This window comes from Nesoenas mayeri, assembly GCF_963082525.1.
Source record: "Nesoenas mayeri genome assembly, chromosome: 7".
NCBI lineage: Eukaryota > Metazoa > Chordata > Aves > Columbiformes > Columbidae > Nesoenas > Nesoenas mayeri.
In genome coordinates this window covers 8,856,272-8,875,491 of record NC_137551.1, presented here as the reverse complement: position 1 = coordinate 8,875,491, position 19,220 = coordinate 8,856,272, and positions in this window count along the sequence as shown.

The window sequence follows — 19,220 nt, the reverse complement described above, 5'->3', positions numbered from 1 at the left end:
TGTAACACTGTCACTGCACACCTAAGGACTTGTACAAAGCTTCTGAAGAGAATCTCCCTCTTTAGGTACCAAAAGAAGTTAGACCATCAATCAAGCTTTAACCAAGTGCATATTTTTTGATGGAGCCCAAAACCTGTGTTTCAAAAAAGACAGTATCTGTATTTATCTTGATATGAGATTTATAAAACTGAAATGGAAAATATTAACTCCTGATCATAACCATGGTAAGAATGCCACCTGGTGCTTAGAGGAAATATCTGCTGAGATACCAGATAAAGACAAACAGTATTCTGCCCCTGATTTTCTAGGCAATTAAATACCTGCTAGTTCCAATTCTACTGAATAACTGCTTATTAACTATCTTGGATTCTACTGTAAAACTATGGAAACTAAAAGATATTTATTGAGAAGGTCCAGACCAATGTTCATGAAGTTGGGAAGAGGTTCTTCCCTCTCTTTACCCCCACAATATTTCTTGGTTGGTTAGCTTTTCAAAACAAGAACAAAGTGCAGGCAACATTCGTACTTCTGCCTGTAGTCAGCCAGTTCTGCTCTCACAGAAGTTGTAGAACAAGCACTTATTTTCAGTTGTGTGACCTGGAATACACCTTTTAGTCTGAAGTAGCATGCAAGCTTGGTGCCCTGCATAAATAAGCAACCAGCAAGGCACTTGGCTTGCAAAAGACAATCTCTCATCTGAAAATCTGCAGTTCCACACATTCATAGACTTGAATATTAGCCCCAAGAGCCTAAACTCAGCAACTCTGATATGAGAAGTTTGATAAACAGATGAATGACATTATTTAAAAAACTACAACAACAACAAAACTCTCACCACATTTGTATCTCATTCACAGTACAGAGACACCCCACGGTCCATTCTATCTGCAAAAGCAGTAACTTTGGAGTCTGTTTGTAAAGGTTGGTCCTCCCTGACTCAGATGTAACCGAGATTCCCCGCAGATGGGAGGTGAGCCCAGAGAGGTGATCCGAGGTGAAGAGCAGTTGGAGCTGGGGATGGTGCTTGCTGAGGTTTGCAGACAGGAGGTAGCAGCTGGGAATGCAGGCAAGGTTTTCCTGTGGTTACCGGCCATGGGACAAGCATTTCTGGCAAGCAGGGGCACAGATTCGGCAGCAGGTGAAACAATCCTCAAAGGCGAGGCAGATCAGAACTTTTGCCCTACATAAGAGCTATCTGCCTAGGGAATGTAAAGGGAAAGGAGTCTGAATTTGGGCTTATCCAGGCAAAGAGTCAAAGAAGAATCGAGAAAAATCTGGGGAAGTGGGGCTTACTTGGATTTTGGAAACAATGAAAAAGGAATATGTAAGCGCTTGCTGCTTCTCCAGAGCCAGCACGCTGTGGGAATGAAAGCCAGCCAGAATAACTTGGGCAGAGCAACTTGCAGAGAACAAAAGCTGAGAGTGTTAAATTGTTGCTGATTCTTAGAATTAATTACTAGAACTGCCAAATTAAGATTGGTATGTTTCCTAAAACTAGAGGATTTAAAAATAAACAAAGGATTGAATCTGTAATTCCTTAAAAGTTCTTCCGCACTAAGAGAACATTAGGTAGTGATAACATAATTCAATTAAGCAGAGGAATTTGCACTCTTTCTGCTCTTTAATTCTCACCCACTAATTTGCTAAAACAAACAGCATTTCCCTTCTACCTGCTCTCTGTATTTCAATGCAGCTTCTTTCAGAAGGTGTCTGTCCAGGCTGGAGTGGTGCTACAGACTGCACTGATCACCACAAGAGGATCCAACGTGAAGCTGGACCCTGTGACCTCAAGCTAGAACAAGGGAGACACAGATATGAAGAACATGTCTTCATAATCTGACAAGGACACTCTCCTCTGGAACTTCATCAAAAGCATCTCTGACAGGGTCCAAGGAGACGCTCTTCCAGCTTCTCCCGCTTACAAAAAATAATCCCAAAGGAGCACAGAAAGTACAAAGATCTTTTTGCTTGGACGTGGAAAATAACCTGCACAAAACTGAAGAACCTGCTCCAATAAACTCAGTGTCAATGTGGCATCTCACACAGCAAGAGATCTGGCAGCTCAGCAATGGCGCTGTTTATAAGAAGGAATGCCAGCATAAGTATTTAAAGTCATTATAGGCCTCTGGGATGACAAGAAAAACAGCTCCATCTTCCCCTTCACACCAGGTCTTACTTTCACACTCCCCTCATCCTACTGCTAGCAAATAAAACTCACAAAAGAAAACCTCCATGACGGCCAGCCTCTTTGTTCTTCTCCCTCCTCACCACATTCCCTCTCTTTCTCTGTTTCCCAAAGCGCTGGCATTTTTTTCCACCAGGCACAGTTCCTTTGGTTATTACCATGGTATTTGCACAGGAGCTCACTGTACACAAACATGTCATTCTCTACAAGTAATTCAAGAACAATGGGTTCGAGGCAGTTAATTCTGGTCAAACATCCAGCTTTCCCAGAGTGAGACTGAGACTTGCTCTGTGAACTCCTGCCCTGTGGATTTTGTTCAAAGTGGAAGTTCCAAAGAATGTAAGAGTCTATCTACAGTCACACAGGGAACGTTCTTCAGGCAGCATAAGTGTTTTCATTAGTTGACTCTTGTTCAGAAAGATCCTTCTACTGAAAATGTATTTCTCACTCTAACATGAACAACATAAAAATAAAATTCCAGGGGCAATCCTCAATAGTAAGCATGGAAAATGGCCTTTAAGACCATATTTTGTTCAGTTTGTCAAACAACTCCAGGGGTTAGTACTAGTATTAGAATAATATTTGGATAAATTGATAAATATTTACCTCTTTTACAAATAAAATCCCTGGAGCTTTTTTCCTTCCAAATGATGTATCTTAAAACTAGACCAAACTCTACCAAAAAAAAAGATACCAGCTCAGCTTATAAGAATAACAGCTAACTCTAGGAAGAAAATGGTATTGTTCAGAAAGACCTAGAAGCCAGCAGGGGTACAGCCACTGCTCTTCAGCACATAACCCGTCAAGGCTCAGCAGCCAGAAACACAATTATCAGGCAATGCAGAGGAGGAGTCAAGAAGATCCCCACACAAAATGGGAAGAAGTAGCAGAAAGAAGATGGGCTCTCACAGTAGATCTTCATGTAGAGAGATCAAAGAACAACTCCTAGCAGCAATCATTTGTATATTGATATTTTCATTAACTTTTCCTTGAATAAAAGACTTTAACCTCAGTGAGACCTGAACATGGCCGTGAGTCCTGCCTGAGATGTGAGAACAAGTCATCTGGTGCTCACACAGGGACTTTATAACTACCACGATCTTCTGACCTCCAGACAAGTACAAATTCGTTTTGTTTCACAGACAACAAGAGCTAGCACTCTCTTCCTCAGACTTCTTGCATGAAGAGAAAAATTCTGTGAATCAACTCTCCTTCACTTGCTTGTCTCAAGGGTCCTCCCCCCTTCACCTCATACACAAACAAAGCCTTTTGCTAAACAAACAATACTGGACAACTGAGTTCATTTTCTTATCGCCTGCATTCATCTGAGCCACCCTATTTGTTGGTATCTGTTTGAGCATGTGGAAACCATAGAGTAGAAGCAACACTCATGGAATGCCCGTAAAATCCACTGGACAGAACACAAGAGTATTTTTTTGCCTGTTAAATGCACTGCTAAGGCCTGATCACAATAAACATAATATTCTCCAAGCGTTTGTCCTTTGGATAAGAATATAGATCAGCAAAAGCATTTTTACATGGGACAGCAACTTACTCCCAACTGGTTGAAAGGCCTACTCCTTCCTGATAAAGTTATTAAATAAACTGGGGTCCTCTTTAGGGGAACCTTTGGGACATCTTCTCCGCTCCCCACAAACTATGTATAGCTTCTATAATTTATGGTGGTGGCTACCTACGTGTGAGGGTTTTGCCCAAAAACATGTAGATTCTGTGAAGGTTTTTTTAAAGTTGTAAAAATGTTGCTTGAAAACACAAAATTAAGCTTTTTCAACATTTAACACTGAATGCTTCAGGCCAGCAGAAACATCCCATTAATATATCAAAACATGCCTTTGAAGGAAGAATCTTCCCTTTGTTCTTTCTCCATTAATAAATGGGAGTGGGAATAGGAGACCGATGCTGGTGCTTCCTGCTATGCCAAGTACTGTGAAGTCAATTCTTACTATAAACAGCTGTGGTGCCAATTACAAATGCCAAAGTCTTTGTCTGTTTTGCTTTCAACAAGTATAACATGGATCAAATTTAATTTCAGGCTCCAAATGGATGAGAAATTAAGAACACTTGGTGCAGGAGAAACGTGCGATCTTCAACAGCATAATAAATATCCTTCTCTGACATGTTTTAGCAGGGGAAATATGCTAAGCTCTTTCAAATTCTTCCTATGCAAAAAGCCCTGCATCATCCACGGAATCATGTGCTGCATCTACTATACGGCCTGACCAGAGTTATGACACCCAGTATTGTAGAGGAGGTCTCACCACTGCCCTGTGCAATAACACTGATGCTTTTCTCTCACTGTTTTAGGCACATTTCGTCCCATACACCGTAAGGCTGCATCACAGAAAGTTGTAACTCAAGTCATCCTGCAAGGAAGAGATCAACCATGTTCCCGTTGTGTTCCCTTTTCCAGATGATGAGCTGAACAGCCCAGCCCCGGGCTGGACTCTGGCCTGAGTGACGCTGTCTGTGCTGCGAGCAGGATAGAAACCCAACACCAGGCGGCTGGGAAATTCATCTCCATAAACAAGGTGCTGTCCTGCATTTCGATGTCTCGAGTCTAAGTTTAGCTCTCACACAAGCAAGAGGTAAACACTGTAGAAAGGATACAACAAATGTGAACGGACTCACCAGCATCAGCTATTTCAGAAAATTTTTAAGACTACATGTAGAGAGGGGAGAAGACACACAGAACCTTTTCCTGTGCCAGCTGGCATACACAGAAGGACATTTTCTTCTTTTTGGTGAAATTACAGTACTACTACAGCAAAGCTACTGGACCTACCTTCCACAGTTAGAGAAGCTAGATAATATGATTTCTAGTGCTATCAATGAGAAAAGTCTGCCTTAACAAAATGGACACTAACTTATTTCCTGGATGTAGCTGCAAATCTGCCACAACTGCCATTCTTTTTCCAGTCTGTCACCTACAGCTTCAGAAAAGTGATGTTAATTGGAGAGGCTTCCCAGAAGAGTCTTAATTAAAAGAGCGGAAGTCTCTTGTATCAATGGCAAAAAGACTGTATCAAGATACAGGCTTAAAATAAAATTCAGAAGTAATTTGATTGCAGGCTCTAGACACACACCACACTTATTCAGAGTCTCTTCAAAATATGCCACTTAAAGATAACATCATTAGTCATCGGAAAATGAAAACTAAGCAACTTGTATCATAAGATTACATACTTTTAAGGAGGGAACGAACTACTGAGAAAAGCCATAAGAGACAGAGAATGCATAAAACAAATGTGCCCTAAATCAAATGAGAATTACAGTATTTTCTGCATGCAACACGGGTTGCTTTAAGAGTACCAATACTTGAAAATATGTCTTTGGATAACTAGATCAGAGACTGGAAACCAAAATAAAGAAGGAGAAGGAAAAGAACAACAAAATCTAGAAGAGTTAAGTTAGGAACAGAAAAAGGCAAGGGAACTACCAAAAGGCTTTGGGGTGAAGCTGTCCTGTTACTGGCATCCATACATGCAATATTGCTTCTGAAATCAGCTTGCCTGGGGTGGTTGTTATTAAGTTACAGATAGTATCTCCTCACGTACATGAAAACATGTTAATTTAGAAAAAGTCATCTAGCCCAATCATCTAGTTAACACAGGCTACAACACATAGTGGTTCCACCTGGCCTATAATACTTGAACTTGCAAGAGCACAAATAAGAACAGAAGCAAGTTCTCTTTTCCTATATTCCTGAAAAGGGCCCAACTTTGCAATGTGTTATATCAATGGTTTCATGCTGAAAACACACACATTCTTTACTCTAGTGACTAGGTCTGGAAAAGGACTGCTATGAAAACTGCATGAAAAGTTGTGACTTGTTGAGAGCATTCAAGTTTTAAGTAGAGCTTATCATACTTACAGTGTCCCTCCAACAAGTTTACTTTAAGTAAAGTTATCATTAAGGTCAGATCCCAGCTTGATAAGACACTGAGATCTTCTATTTCAGGTAAAGCGGGGAACATGCATTTTGTTTTCACTCAACTCTGATATATCAATGCAATTAAAAGGAACTCACTGTACTTTTCTTTGAAGGCGTTAAAAGTAGGAATGATTTATTAAGCTTCTAAATCCAAAACTGAAAGAACAAAAGTACAGTGACAGACAATATTCCTCCTAAGCCATCAAAATTTCAAGTAATTTAAGCACTCCATGCCAAAATCAAACACAATGGTATCTTTTATTTCTATTATTCATTCACAGACATTTGTATTTGCTATAAAGCAACTACTGACAATTGCTCACAGTGGCAAGACAGAGAGCATTAAGAAATCTGGAAACCAGCACGGTGCTGACATACAAGAAACAGGGTTGAGGCTCGTGTCAGCAGAGTGAGCCGGAGACTTCTGATCTCCAGAGAGCGAGTTGTTTTCACTCTGTCTCTTGCAATCCCTTTCTGCCTAGTTTTTCTTCAGTAACTATCTTGTTGAGCCTTCCCCCACTTCATTCTCTCACTCAGGTTTCTTTAGGTCCTGATCCATTAATAAAAGGAGTTAATGCCCTCAAAACAGGAAAATAAAAAAGTATGATGAAGAGCGGCGTACAGTCCTTTGCCCACTTACACCCTGGGACTGAAAAGAGTCTTCTTGTGGTTGATGACACACCTGCCTTTGCCCATTTCCATCCTGCCTAGTGATATAAAACCCCAACACAAGCGTGATGCCACTATTCGGCCAGTTGTAGTGCCATACAAAGCAGTGGTCTTTATTCAGGTCTGTATTGCTATTTGAATGTCAACTTTCTTTTAAGGAGAGATTTCACCAGAATCCTGAGCTGCATTTTGTCCATTAAACTATATAATTGCTTTTGCCGATAGCAATTTCTCTACTGACATGCAATTTTTTTCCAGATTCAGCAAAAATATAATAGTTCCCATGGTGAATCTTCAAAAAACAAAAGTTAGTGATATTACCCAGTACAATACTCAAGCTCGATATTAAAATAACAATAAAAAATGGACATATGGACTTGAAAAGTCATGGTTTATTTCCCTAAAACCCTGCTGTTACTCTCAAAGTGACAATGTCTTACTAAAGAAAACCTTCCAGGAAAGTTGTTTTATTTAATGCCACTGTTATCCATAACTTTCCAGTCTTCAAATTGAGATTTTTCTTAAGCAAACACTGAAAAAGAGCCCTCACCCACCCTAACTGGTGGATTTACTTCTAGAGCTGAAAAATGCGTAACTGGTTTATTGATTGACCTTGTTTTTTTCCTAAAGCACTTGAACCATTTCATTCTAACAGTTTTCTCTGATTTTAAAGATAGTAATGCAAATTTTAGTCTTCAAGACTCATTATATTTTTTTTTAAAATCCCATCAACAAAATTACCACTCAGTTTCCCAGTTTGGTTTTTCCTGTTTACTCAAATACAATAATTTTGAATTTTCTAAGGGTAATACTTTTATTGCTCGTTTACGATTATATTGTTTTCATTTAAGTATAGTGGAACTACAGATGTAATTTTCTTACCTGTCTTGACCTAAAACAAAAATGCAGCATCCTCATTCTATCATTTGAAGCTGTTTATCATTTAATTCCAAAAGCGCACACAGACAGAAGCATCTATTAGAAAGAAACATTTTGATTTAAGACACACTTACTGGCAAGCAATCCGATTCCATTTGCTAGCGATCCAACCCAAGCAGTCTTGCCTTTCCCTTCTCCAAAAGCATCCAGCCATTCTACATACAAGACTCCCACCGCCAGCGGTGACCCGTAACACAAGAACTGAGTGAAGAAGGAAACGACAACGATCACCCAGCCCCAGCCACCATCGGGTGGTTTCCGAAATACCATCTTGCCAGATGAGTGCAGATGTGAAGGCAGAGCCTGTGTAAACAAAAAAACAACAAACAGAAACAAGCATTAGAAGAGTGACTGATCTAGGTTTGCTAAGGCAATTGAGCTGTACAGAGAAGTACACATTCACACAGAGGCTTGTTTCAACCAGCCTTCGAGAAATATATTCAACACACAGACAATGGAAACTAGTTACCATTTGGTACTTCTGCCTCTTCTGGATAACACAGGAACAGTACACAAAGCATTAATAAGTCATACATACACCAGCACTGTGTTACAGAAAGGGTGAACATTTCATTTTCTGAGTGTTAAACAGCCTTTGTGAAGACCTCAGGCATTAATATCTGACATAGTGCAATAAGAGAACCACATGGCCACCAGCTGTTAAGCCCTCGGATATCATGAGTGAAGCATATAGGCTTGAAGGACAAGAAAAGCTACAAGTATAAAACAATCCCAGCAAATAATTTAGGATTAAAAAAAAAAAAAAAAAACAAACAAAAAAAAAACCACACGTATAAAAATATTAGTTAAAGATCCAAAAGAAGAAAAATCTCTACTTAGTTGTAGTCTCGGCACAGTACCTTGCAGTTTAGCAAGGTGTTTGCCACTGGATAGTGTAATCTGGGAGGAGCAGGCCAAGAGGAAAACTGGCATTCTGGAAATAGTAACAGTTCAGTACTTTGCTCTGTCAGCACGGTGATGTGAAGAGGAGTGATACATCCAAAAATCACTTTGTACATATTAGTAAGCGGAGTGAGTCCTAAAATTGTATATAGGTGCTGGCTTATATGCCAAGACATGACAGTATTAAACATGCACACAAAAACCTCCTGTAACCTGTTGCAGTGTCCCCTCTCTGCACTTTGTGCACATCACCCTTCCCCAAACTGGCACCCACTTCTTGAACTCCATAAATACCCCCTTAGTCCTCTGCATGGCAAGGTCCATCACTTATACATCTACGGCTTTAAATAGCTGACTGTCCTCACACCTTCTCAAGATTAGTTTGTGAAAGTAGGGACCAATGCCTCTAACCTCTGGTGAAGAATTTAGAAGTTTCCAGGCCAAAGTGCTTTGGAGTTTGGACAACTCCAATGATATGTAAGTCCCTGTGCACACAACTAACCCGCTCTCCCTCTCTTCAGGGAGAAATCTGCTGCAGTGATGACCACAAAACCCATGTTGTGTTCCTGGCTCTGTCACTAATTGGACGTGTGATTCTCAACAATTTTAATTTGTTTACCCTGTAAGATACAAAGAGATAAGATCTTACCCTGTTTTCTTCTTGAAATACCCTCAAAGACCATTTTCACACTACAGCTTATGCATTAAGGCTGCTGCAATAACTGTTCTGCTCTGGGAGACACCCATGAGATAAAGCAGAAAAATAAACAAGTCACACTGCCTTTTTGACTCGCAACCCAGCAGAGATGGAAAAAAAATTACTGCTGTATGAAAGCAATGGTATAAACAAGTAGACAGTAGCAGAACTCTCATTCAAGCTCCCCAACTTCTTTGCTCCAGTAACTTTTAAGAATCTGCATTGAAACCTTACAAAAGAAAGCTACAGTACAAATTTTTGAGGAATAATTACTATAGAGACTTGAAAAAGGCCAGTTGTAGTTTACAGATGCACTTATATTGTTACTTTGAGGGTAGGTACTTACAGATGATGACAAAAAAGTCCTTCAGCTTCCTACAGATGTGCCTTCATGTGGTGACTCTACCTGCAGGAAAAGAGCAGCAAAGCAAGTGTTCAGCTGAAGTATCACTGCAACAGGGAACACAACTCTGAAAAACTCGTGTCTTCATGTTAAATTTCTTCTTTTTAATATGTTTTCAGAGGAACTTCAGAAGTAACCAAGTTATCTTAGTGGAAAAGTACTGATCCCCCCTCAATTCATTAGCAGCTGACAGCATCCTTGAGCTCCAAAATAACAAAAACATTGTCTACTAATGTGAAATAAGCTTTGATGTTCAAGGTCCTTTAGGAGTGATTTACAGTTTTATCATACTGACAGTCCTTTAAGATACAGTATTTCCAGTTACAAATGTTACAAAGTTACATGTTTCAGCTATAAATGTAAACTCTGATTTACTCCCTCAAATGCCTGGTAACTGTCCCTTGATTACATCAGATGCCAGGGTGACAGCTGAGATGGACACAAATCATGCCATACCATATGCTATCGAAGTATTCAAAAGCCACTTACCATTATTTTCCTGCTACAATAACCTTTATACAAAAGGGGATCGCCACATTTCTACACAAAATATTTAAGCTATATACATGCAATCACGAAAAGAGCTGACATATGCATCTCTCCGTGTATTAAATAAGTCTCACTTGGCTTGTTTTGTCCCTGACTGGAGTAAAAATGGTGGAAATGAGTAACAGCTTCAAGAAAAAGCACTTCCACTGAGACAAAGCAAGGAAATTTTCAGAAAACCATAAAATAATGGGAATAGAGAGTAAGTAATCCCAACTCATATTTGTTTAAACAGTAACCTTTAGAAAACAAACACATTTTCGCTGTTATATTGATTTCCACTATATTGACGTCCTAAAATTTGGCACAGAGACAACTCTGAGTTCAGTTCTGCTATTCTAAACACTTGATGGGGAAGAGGGGAGGGCAGGGCAGGAGAGGAAAGACATTTTCATAGTCTTAGGTCACGTAGTCTTTTCTAACAGAAAGACAAAAAACGCTGGATCAGTTCCTCATCTCCTGCAAGTCTGAACAGCTTTATTGACTTTAACCAACTGCTCCCGACTTACACAGCAAGAGCTGACCTCCCACATCCTGGTGACTCCTTATTTTGCACCACAGATGTCTTTTGCATCTTCTAGCACAATAACAAGATTTTAGGTAGTAAAAACATCTCTACTTTCTAAACACTTTGAGCCATTTACAGTCTGTGATTGTCAAGCAAAAAGTGAAAACCACTGTCATTTTTTCCCCAGAAATCATCCTCAAAGTGCAAACAGACCTACAGAGTCCTAGAGTTTGTTTTTTAGAAGAAACACAACCTGGCTTCTCCTCCCCTTTCTTGCAAGTTGCCCCTTCACCTCACACCCCTATGTGCCTCTCAACTAAAATAAGCTGTATTTTCTAATTTCCCTGGAGGCACAAAGTCTGAGAGCCCTGTGCAAGGAGCCCATTCCCAAAGCTCTCTGCTATGATACATGGTTGAAGATGTTCCAGTCAATCAAGCTGCTGCTGGGACTGTGGATATCCATATACCATTTACTGGTACATTATTTAATGCTTCCCTGAAAACGTCAAGTTGTAGTGTAAAATCTTGGTAGCACAGACAAGAGCTGACAGTAGGAACTACATCTTCGTTGTTCCCAACACGGGCATCAAATCTGTGTGATGACTTGGGAGGGATTCAAAGTGTCTTTTACTATTTTCTACCTGTGCGGAAGGAAGACACAGGCCGCACAGATATGTGCAATCATCTAAAATAAAGAAGCAGAAACGCATACAGAAATGAGCACTTAACAGTTTTGCTTTCCTTTGGAACCAGCCAGGAAGATTTGTGTGATCCTGGAAGGAGACAAACAACCAGGGGTTTAAGATTCAGGTCGGAACCACTTCACAAACCTTACTGTTCACAAAACCTAAGGATGTTGTTTCAGACTCCAGAAAACCTAGTCACATCAAAAAATGTTGAAATGGAGGGACGAAGCATAAAGAATTAAACTGTAACTTGAAGTTTGGTCAGAAAAAGCTTTTCAGTGAGTCGTACTCACTGTGAATAAGAATCAGAGGAAGGGAGCTGCCTGATGAAAGCCTTTACCATCAACAACAAGAAGAAACTCTAGAGAACAAACTGAACAACAAATTTTAATCTGGAAAGAGAGAAGTGTGTGGCTGCAACTATTTTTTTTTTTTTAATCTAAGCATCTTTATCACAATATTGAGCTCTTTTTCTATAAAACTTAAAATTTGGGTTAAAAGATGGCAGAGGAGCACAAAAAAAATAATTGGTCTAAAGAACAGGAGCACAACTGAAACATTAGCCTTCAGCATAGAAATCAATCTGTGGCAAAGGGAATCTTGAGAAAGACAGTAGCAATACAGTTGTTTCCAGTTTGTTATTTGTGCAAGCAGAGTCTGGTTAAGTATGCGGCTTTCTGTGAGCAGCACATGGCTGCAAAGAAAGCCGGTGTCAGCAGAACCACTGTGTGGTTGACACTCAGTTATTCCAGTTTTGCAAGGCACTGGTACACATTAAGATGGTACCAGCCAGAATAGTATTAATAACATCCCTCATTTTAAGCTGAATTAGATTGCATGTCAATTTCTATTTATTTTTCAGGCAATATTCTTGGAAGTATCATTTGAAGTTTCTGCTACCCTTGGCTTGCAAATAACACTTAAGACCATTAAAGTGGCAGTGATACATTACAATTGTTTTTAACATATTCATCGTATCCAAACACCTGCACATGTACTGACATGGCAATATAAGCATTGTATTAAATGCAATGAAAAAGACGCATCTGTACTTTGATGACATCAGATTTTGACTGACGCTCTCACTGCACTAGCTCTCCTTGTTTAAAAATTTGTCTTTAAGTTCTTTCACACTGGATGTAGCTATTTCCCTCTTGGCATTCAGGTTTACCTATTTTTTGTGCTCCTCCACTTTCCCATTTGTAAATTATGCAGGAGGCTCATCAACACAGATTCTTCCATTTCTGCCCAATGAGGGAAGAAGCATGGGGTTTAAAACAAAACAAAATACCAAAACAACACTTACTGACGACATAATAACATTTTTCCATTGTGCAAAATAAGTTCACATAAAGAAGCATTAACCAGGACAGAACATAAACCCGTCAGCTTTGTACAAATCTGTCAGCTCAGGGCAACCTGTCTTACCTGTTTCCAGAGCTTCAGAGGGATGGAATCCCCCCCGCCGCTAAGTATGACTGCCTGTTAGAGGCCAGCACACATCCACGCAGGCAGATGCAATCTGGTGCTGTTGTAAGCCACCAGCAAACTTCATTTACTAGGGGAGAGCTCCTCTGTAGAACAGGAGCACGGTGTGCGCCTCCTTACGCATCACAACCTACGAGGGCTCCCCTTGGCACCTGCTCTCCCAAATGGTCCGTGCCCCTTGCCCAGGTCCTCCGTGAGGATGGACGGGCTCTTATAGCCCCCGGCTCGCCTCGCCTCTCCCCACACCCCCAGGGCCAGCCCACACTCCCGCTCCAGAGGGATGCATTACACATTGACGCCTTCCACCCCCAGACCTGTTTCAATGGGAAGCGCTCATCCGCACACCCTCATGACTGAAAGGTTGCCCTTGGCAGCCCGATGTCACGCACGCATCAAGTCACGGCCACGCCGTGCTGCCCTGTTCCCGAGCAGCTGCGGCCTCTGAATCGCTGACAGGTGCCCGCAACGGACACGCACGGATGCTCAGGTGCCCACTGCCGTGTGCCATAGTGGGCACTGGCACCGCGACACCACTGGGTGACCACCGGGTGCCACCAGGCATGCACAAGGAACACCAGGAGGTACCCGCGGGGTGCTCACAGAGGGCACCGAGGGGCGGACGTCGATGGGAACCGCAAGGGACTCGGCCACCTCAGTGGGCACCCAGGGGCGACGGCAGATCCTGAGCCAGCTTCTTTCTCTGAACCCTGGGCGGCGTGGACGTCCGTGGAGAGCCCCCTTAGGGCCACCGACCTGGCCCAGCCGCCCCACGCACCGACACCCGGGGCCGGGACAGCCCCGCGAGGCCTCCCGCCAGACAGCCGGGCCGGGTGGCGGCAGCGGTCCCGCCAGGGGAGGCGCACGGCGCCCGCCGCAGCTCCGGCCGGCCCGGCCCCTCGCTCCGCACACCCCCGCGGCCCCCCAAGGCCCGGCCGAAGCCCGGGTCTCCCCGAGCCGCGGCGTCCCCATTACCTGCGCCCCGCGCCGGCAGCAGCGGACGGCCCGTAGGGCGGCGGGCAGGAGCCGCCCCGGCGAGCCGGGGCAACTCCGCATCCCCGGCGCGGTGGGGCGAGGCGCGGCCGGTGCCGGCACGAACCGGTTGTAACTCGGGCGGGGGAGGAGCCGCCGGGGGCCGCCACCCCCTCCTCCCCCCGGCTGCCGGGCTGGCCCCCGCCCCTCCGGCCAGGCGTGGGGCCGGTCGCCCCTCGGCTCACCTCCATGGCGGACCCCCGCCCTACTCCTGCTCGGCGGGCAGACCCTGGACCCTCCGCCTCCCTGCGCCCCGCTCTCGCCGGGGAGAGGCGGACACCGGTCGTCGGCCGAGGGGCGCTCCCAGCCTGGGGCCAGGCGGCCGCAGCGGAGCCGGGGCAGGAGCCGCTCACCGTGGTGTCACGCCTCTCCTCGCGCCCCGCCCCACCGCCAGCCTGGCCCCAAGGCAGATCAAAGCCCCCTCCCACCATACCCTGATCCCTTCATTCGCACGCCCGCGCTGACGCACGGGAGGCAAGAGCACGAGCGCGGCTCTTCCAGGCATAACCGCAGCGGGCTCGAACCTGCTCGGGTACCAGGGGCTGCAGGGCGGCGGTGGGTGCTGGCGCCCCTTTCCCCAAAGGTCGCAAACTTGCACTGCAAACAGCAATGCAGGCAGCGCACACAGCACTGCTACCCTAGCCTGCCAGCTCAGTAAGAGATCCACTTTCGGATCAGAGGCAGCCTCATCAGAGCTCTAGCCCAGATCAGTGTGCAGGGCACACACAGCACTGCTACGCGTATGACAAAGTAGTTGCCAACTCACACAAGTTCAGCCACCTGCAACTTGTGCTATCCAGATCGCAAAATCTGTTGTAGAAGCTGGCTGAATATGCAGGAATATCAGGATCTACCCATGGGTGTGTGTTCAGCATGACAGCTCTGCTGCTCTTTGTACCCAATTAAGTCAGCTCAAGTACCCACACAAGCTGCAGGTGGAAACAAACATTCCCAGAGTTGGGTGAAAGTCTGAGCGCCGAAATATTCCTAGAGCTGAAATTCTGAAGTGATGTAAGATGTTTAGAGCCTGTTCAGTTCCTACACATATAGCATAGCTCCCCTTTCAGATCCACAGTCCAGTTCTACTCCTCTGTGCAATATTTACAAAGGTTCATGAACTTCAAGTATCTTTAAAAGTGCCTGGATCCACCTAACAGTGTTCAAGCAAATATTAAAATTAACACTTGCTACTGGAAGGACTGACAGAATGACACAAACTCAAGACTCACTTCTAAGACATCTCTGAGGTGGGGAGGACTCTGCTGGCATATGGTTCAACTTTGGGTATCTATCTCATGTCAAAAAGGGCAGCCAACAAAAAAACAAAAAAAAACAAAAAAAAACAAAAACAAACAAACAAAAAAAAGATAACAGGAATTATCAGAGCCTAGAAAACTGATCCAAGGAGGAGAACTGAAATAAATGGCATTTCATCTAGAAAGAAGGTAGATAGCATTCTTCAATAACTATAAAAAGTTATTGCATAGACAAAGGAACAAATTGTTCTGCATAAGCATTAGACAACTAGAAGAGGCAAGTAGGCTTAAACTCCATCAACTAGTGCTTTAAATATCAGGAAAAGCAAGGCTAGCTTGACACTGGCAGAGATTTCTTTGGGAGAGCATAGAATTTCAGGAACACACATGTACTAAGTTGCTGAAACAAGAAATGACTGAAGACAGCTGCCCAGATAGTAAACAGCCGCTGTTTACTTTGATAATTTCTTGGGCTTCAGGACACGGGCTGAAATCGAAAAGCTAGCTGAAATCTTTCCATAGCCACACAAGAGACAGCTGGAAAATAACAATTCTGAAACAATCCCTCAAGATGTCCTGTATCCTACACTTCAATAGAAAAACTAATAAATACAGCACATATAAAGCTCCAGTTCCCATTACAGTGCTTGATGTAAGTGTTTTGCTTTTTGAGCTCTATAGAAGCTTAAGAAAGAATGTTGTGGGCTAAAACTAAGTGGCCATTTCACTCTAGCAAAATTGGTGACGACTGTCTAAAAAATAGTGAAGAAGAATACTCCTGTATTCACAGGTAGTTATCAGACTACTGCATATAAGAAGCCTTGAGTTCATAATGAATTATCCACACAGGAACATTCCCAAGAGTTAAGGCACATCAGTTACAGCCTACACTGGATCTTCATGCAGAGAAATCTGTCCTAGTCAGATGCAAACTGACTTTAGATCACAGGCAGCTTTGGACCTGAAAGAGAAACCCCACTTGAGAATTAAAATGCACTTTAAATCAATACATATTGATCCTAATTGCTTTGCTTTAACTTCTCTGGATGCCCTCCTGATGACAAGTCCTCCACTTTTAATTAACGTTCCTTTCATATCAACATGTCACTCAAGGGCATACCATAATTTTGAGAGGGCAACCTTGCTGGCAAAAGACCAACCTGTGAAATTAAGGCACAGAACCAAAAGGCTAAGGCAAAGAGTCCCTCCTCCATGTGTTTTTGTCCTTGGTTTCATAACAAGCAACCCATCTCCCTCCAACTCTAGGTTTCTGCTCACTCATCTTACAGTATTTTGGCAACTACATTTTGGTTTGGATTTCAAATTGCTGATTAATCTTCTTATTTCTTCACTTGAGAAACTCTACAGGGCCTCCAAAGGCAAGTGAATTGTAACAGTGCCATGGCTGCACCTTTTGTAACCACACGTTTGCCCCACACATCACCAGAAGAATTCTTAGACCTTCTCTTTAAAATAGAAAATGAAGGGGAACATTGAATAATGCCTGCAAACCTCTCCCTCCCCAGACTCTGAGGTTAAAGAATCCAAAGGATAAAGGCACTCACACAGGCAGGCCAGGGCTGAGAGCAACTCCTACTTAAAAGGTTACCTTATTTTTGGTGAGCCATGGGTGCAGGATTTCCAATCCTAGGTCACTAGCAGCTATATTGGGCATAGAGATCATCTGGGAACGTTCTCCATTCTGCAGGCAGTGCAGCAGCTCCTGAAGGTACAGAGAGGAAATTTAGAAAGCATTCATGCAGCCATCCTGGAAGCAGTCCTTCCCACCAAGAAACGCAGCTGGTATGCTGGGTAGAAGTGGGGATGTCCAGGGTTGGTTTTTGTTTTGAGGTTTTTGTTTGTTTTTGTTTGGATGTTTGGTTGTAGTTTTGGTGGGGTTGGTTTGTTTCTTTTTAAACTGAAGGTACATGACCTGCAATGGAGGAAAATCACAAAACATAAACCAATTCTAAATATTTGATCAACTACTGTCCTGTAACCTGTGGTCCAGATTGAGAAGCATTCTTTTGCATGTTTGCGGTCTTTACACAATCTGAGTAGGAGGAGAGACTCTGGAATGAAAGGGCCAAGCTAATACACCTAAAGTTCATTGTCTTCTTTGGTGGTTTGTTAACTTGCTTGTGAAAAATGTCTGTTAATGATTGAAGGAGAAAAAAGGTGAGGAAAGCAATCAGTAGTTTGACCACAGTTTAATTTAAGCAGATATATTAAATGTCTGTGCAGTTACAGAGTCTAAAGGACACTCATTTGTCTTCAGCAGCCTTAAAAGGCAATACTTCAGTAGTTATATTATAACCCTTCATGTGAGAGGCAGAAAGAGTGACACTTGACCACACAAACAGGGTCATTATACCTTCTCTCAGGTTCGTGTGAAAGGGGATAATAAGATTGCAGAAGCTGCAAAGAACACAGATTTCCCCTGAGATGCCAATGAAGTACTACAAATCCCCCTGCTGTCATCATGGCTATGCTGACAGGGAACTTGACTTATGTTGTTTGAGGAGATGCAGGTCTAGTGGCAGAACCACCTCCCTCCATCCAGTCTGTCTGTCACTGCAAACACACAATGTGATGTGTCCACATATGTTTCTTCTGAAGAGGTCCCATAATGGTCAAGAACTGAAGCAGGTCTTCAGATGAACTGTACCACCAGCGTAACCACTGTCTAATAGACTGTTCAGCTGCCTACTTCCAAATGCTGATTTGTAAATTGGTTTTCTATTTATTCAGGGTATTAATTATGTACCTTTCTAGTGTTCCATCATGCTATCCTACTTAGAGAAGGCTCCGGAAGACCTTATTGCAGCCTTTCAGTACTTAAAAGGAGCCGATAAGAAAGATGGGGACTGACTTTTTAGAACAGTGTGTTACAAGAAGGCAATGGTTTTAAACTAGAGAAGGGAGGATCTAAGTTAGACATGAGGAAGAAATTTTTTTACAATGAAGGTGGAAAAGTACTGGCCCAGGTTGCCCAGAGGGATGTTGATGCCCCATCCCTGGAGACACCCCAGGCCAGGCTGGATGGGGCTCTGAGCAACCTGAGCTGGTGAAGATGTCCCTGCTCATGGCAGAGGTGGCATTGGATAAGCTTTGAAGGTCCCTTCCAACCCAAACCATTCTATGATGTATATGCAAAATAAACATCATGTGAAAACCTTCTGCAAAACTTGTAGCAAAAGAAATGTAGCGGTCATTTAGGTTGAAAAATTATAATCTATAACTGCTTTTTCACTTTTACAAGACTGAAAGGTGAGTTTGTATTTTGTTTTCACCTTACACTACCATATAAGTAATGAAGACATGGAAAGATTACAGGACAAAATTATCTAAGAAAAGTAATTTTGTCTCGCCGCTCACTTAAATACACTTGCTATGCAACACAAGCAACTAATGTAGTTGCAAGGAATGTTTTTTGAAGATTTCAGAAGTAAAGTTCCTTAGTATAAGTTTGTTGTAACAAACTAGGAAACTATGGCAATTTTTTACATAATGTAATCTTCTTAATCTGCTGCATGTATTTGAATTATCTAAACTGATAAAGGAGCTATTTGAATGTGTTAAATAATGATGTTTTACGTATTAGAACATCAAAGATAAATCACAATAATTTAAGGCTATTTTTAAAATCACATATAGAACAATAGGATGGTTTGGTTGGAAGGGACCTTACAAATCATTTAATTCCAGCCCCCCTGCCATGAGTTGGGACACCTTCCACTAGACCAGGCTGCTCCAAGCCCCATCCAGCCTGGCCTTGAACACTGCCAGGGATGGGGCATCCACAGCTCCTCTGGGCAGCCTGTGCCAGGGCCTCATCATCCTTATAGGGAGGAATTTCTTCCTTAGAGATACACACATATACATATATATATATATATATATACACACACACACATACTTCAAGTAAAATACAACAGTGTGCGTGGAATGACAGATAA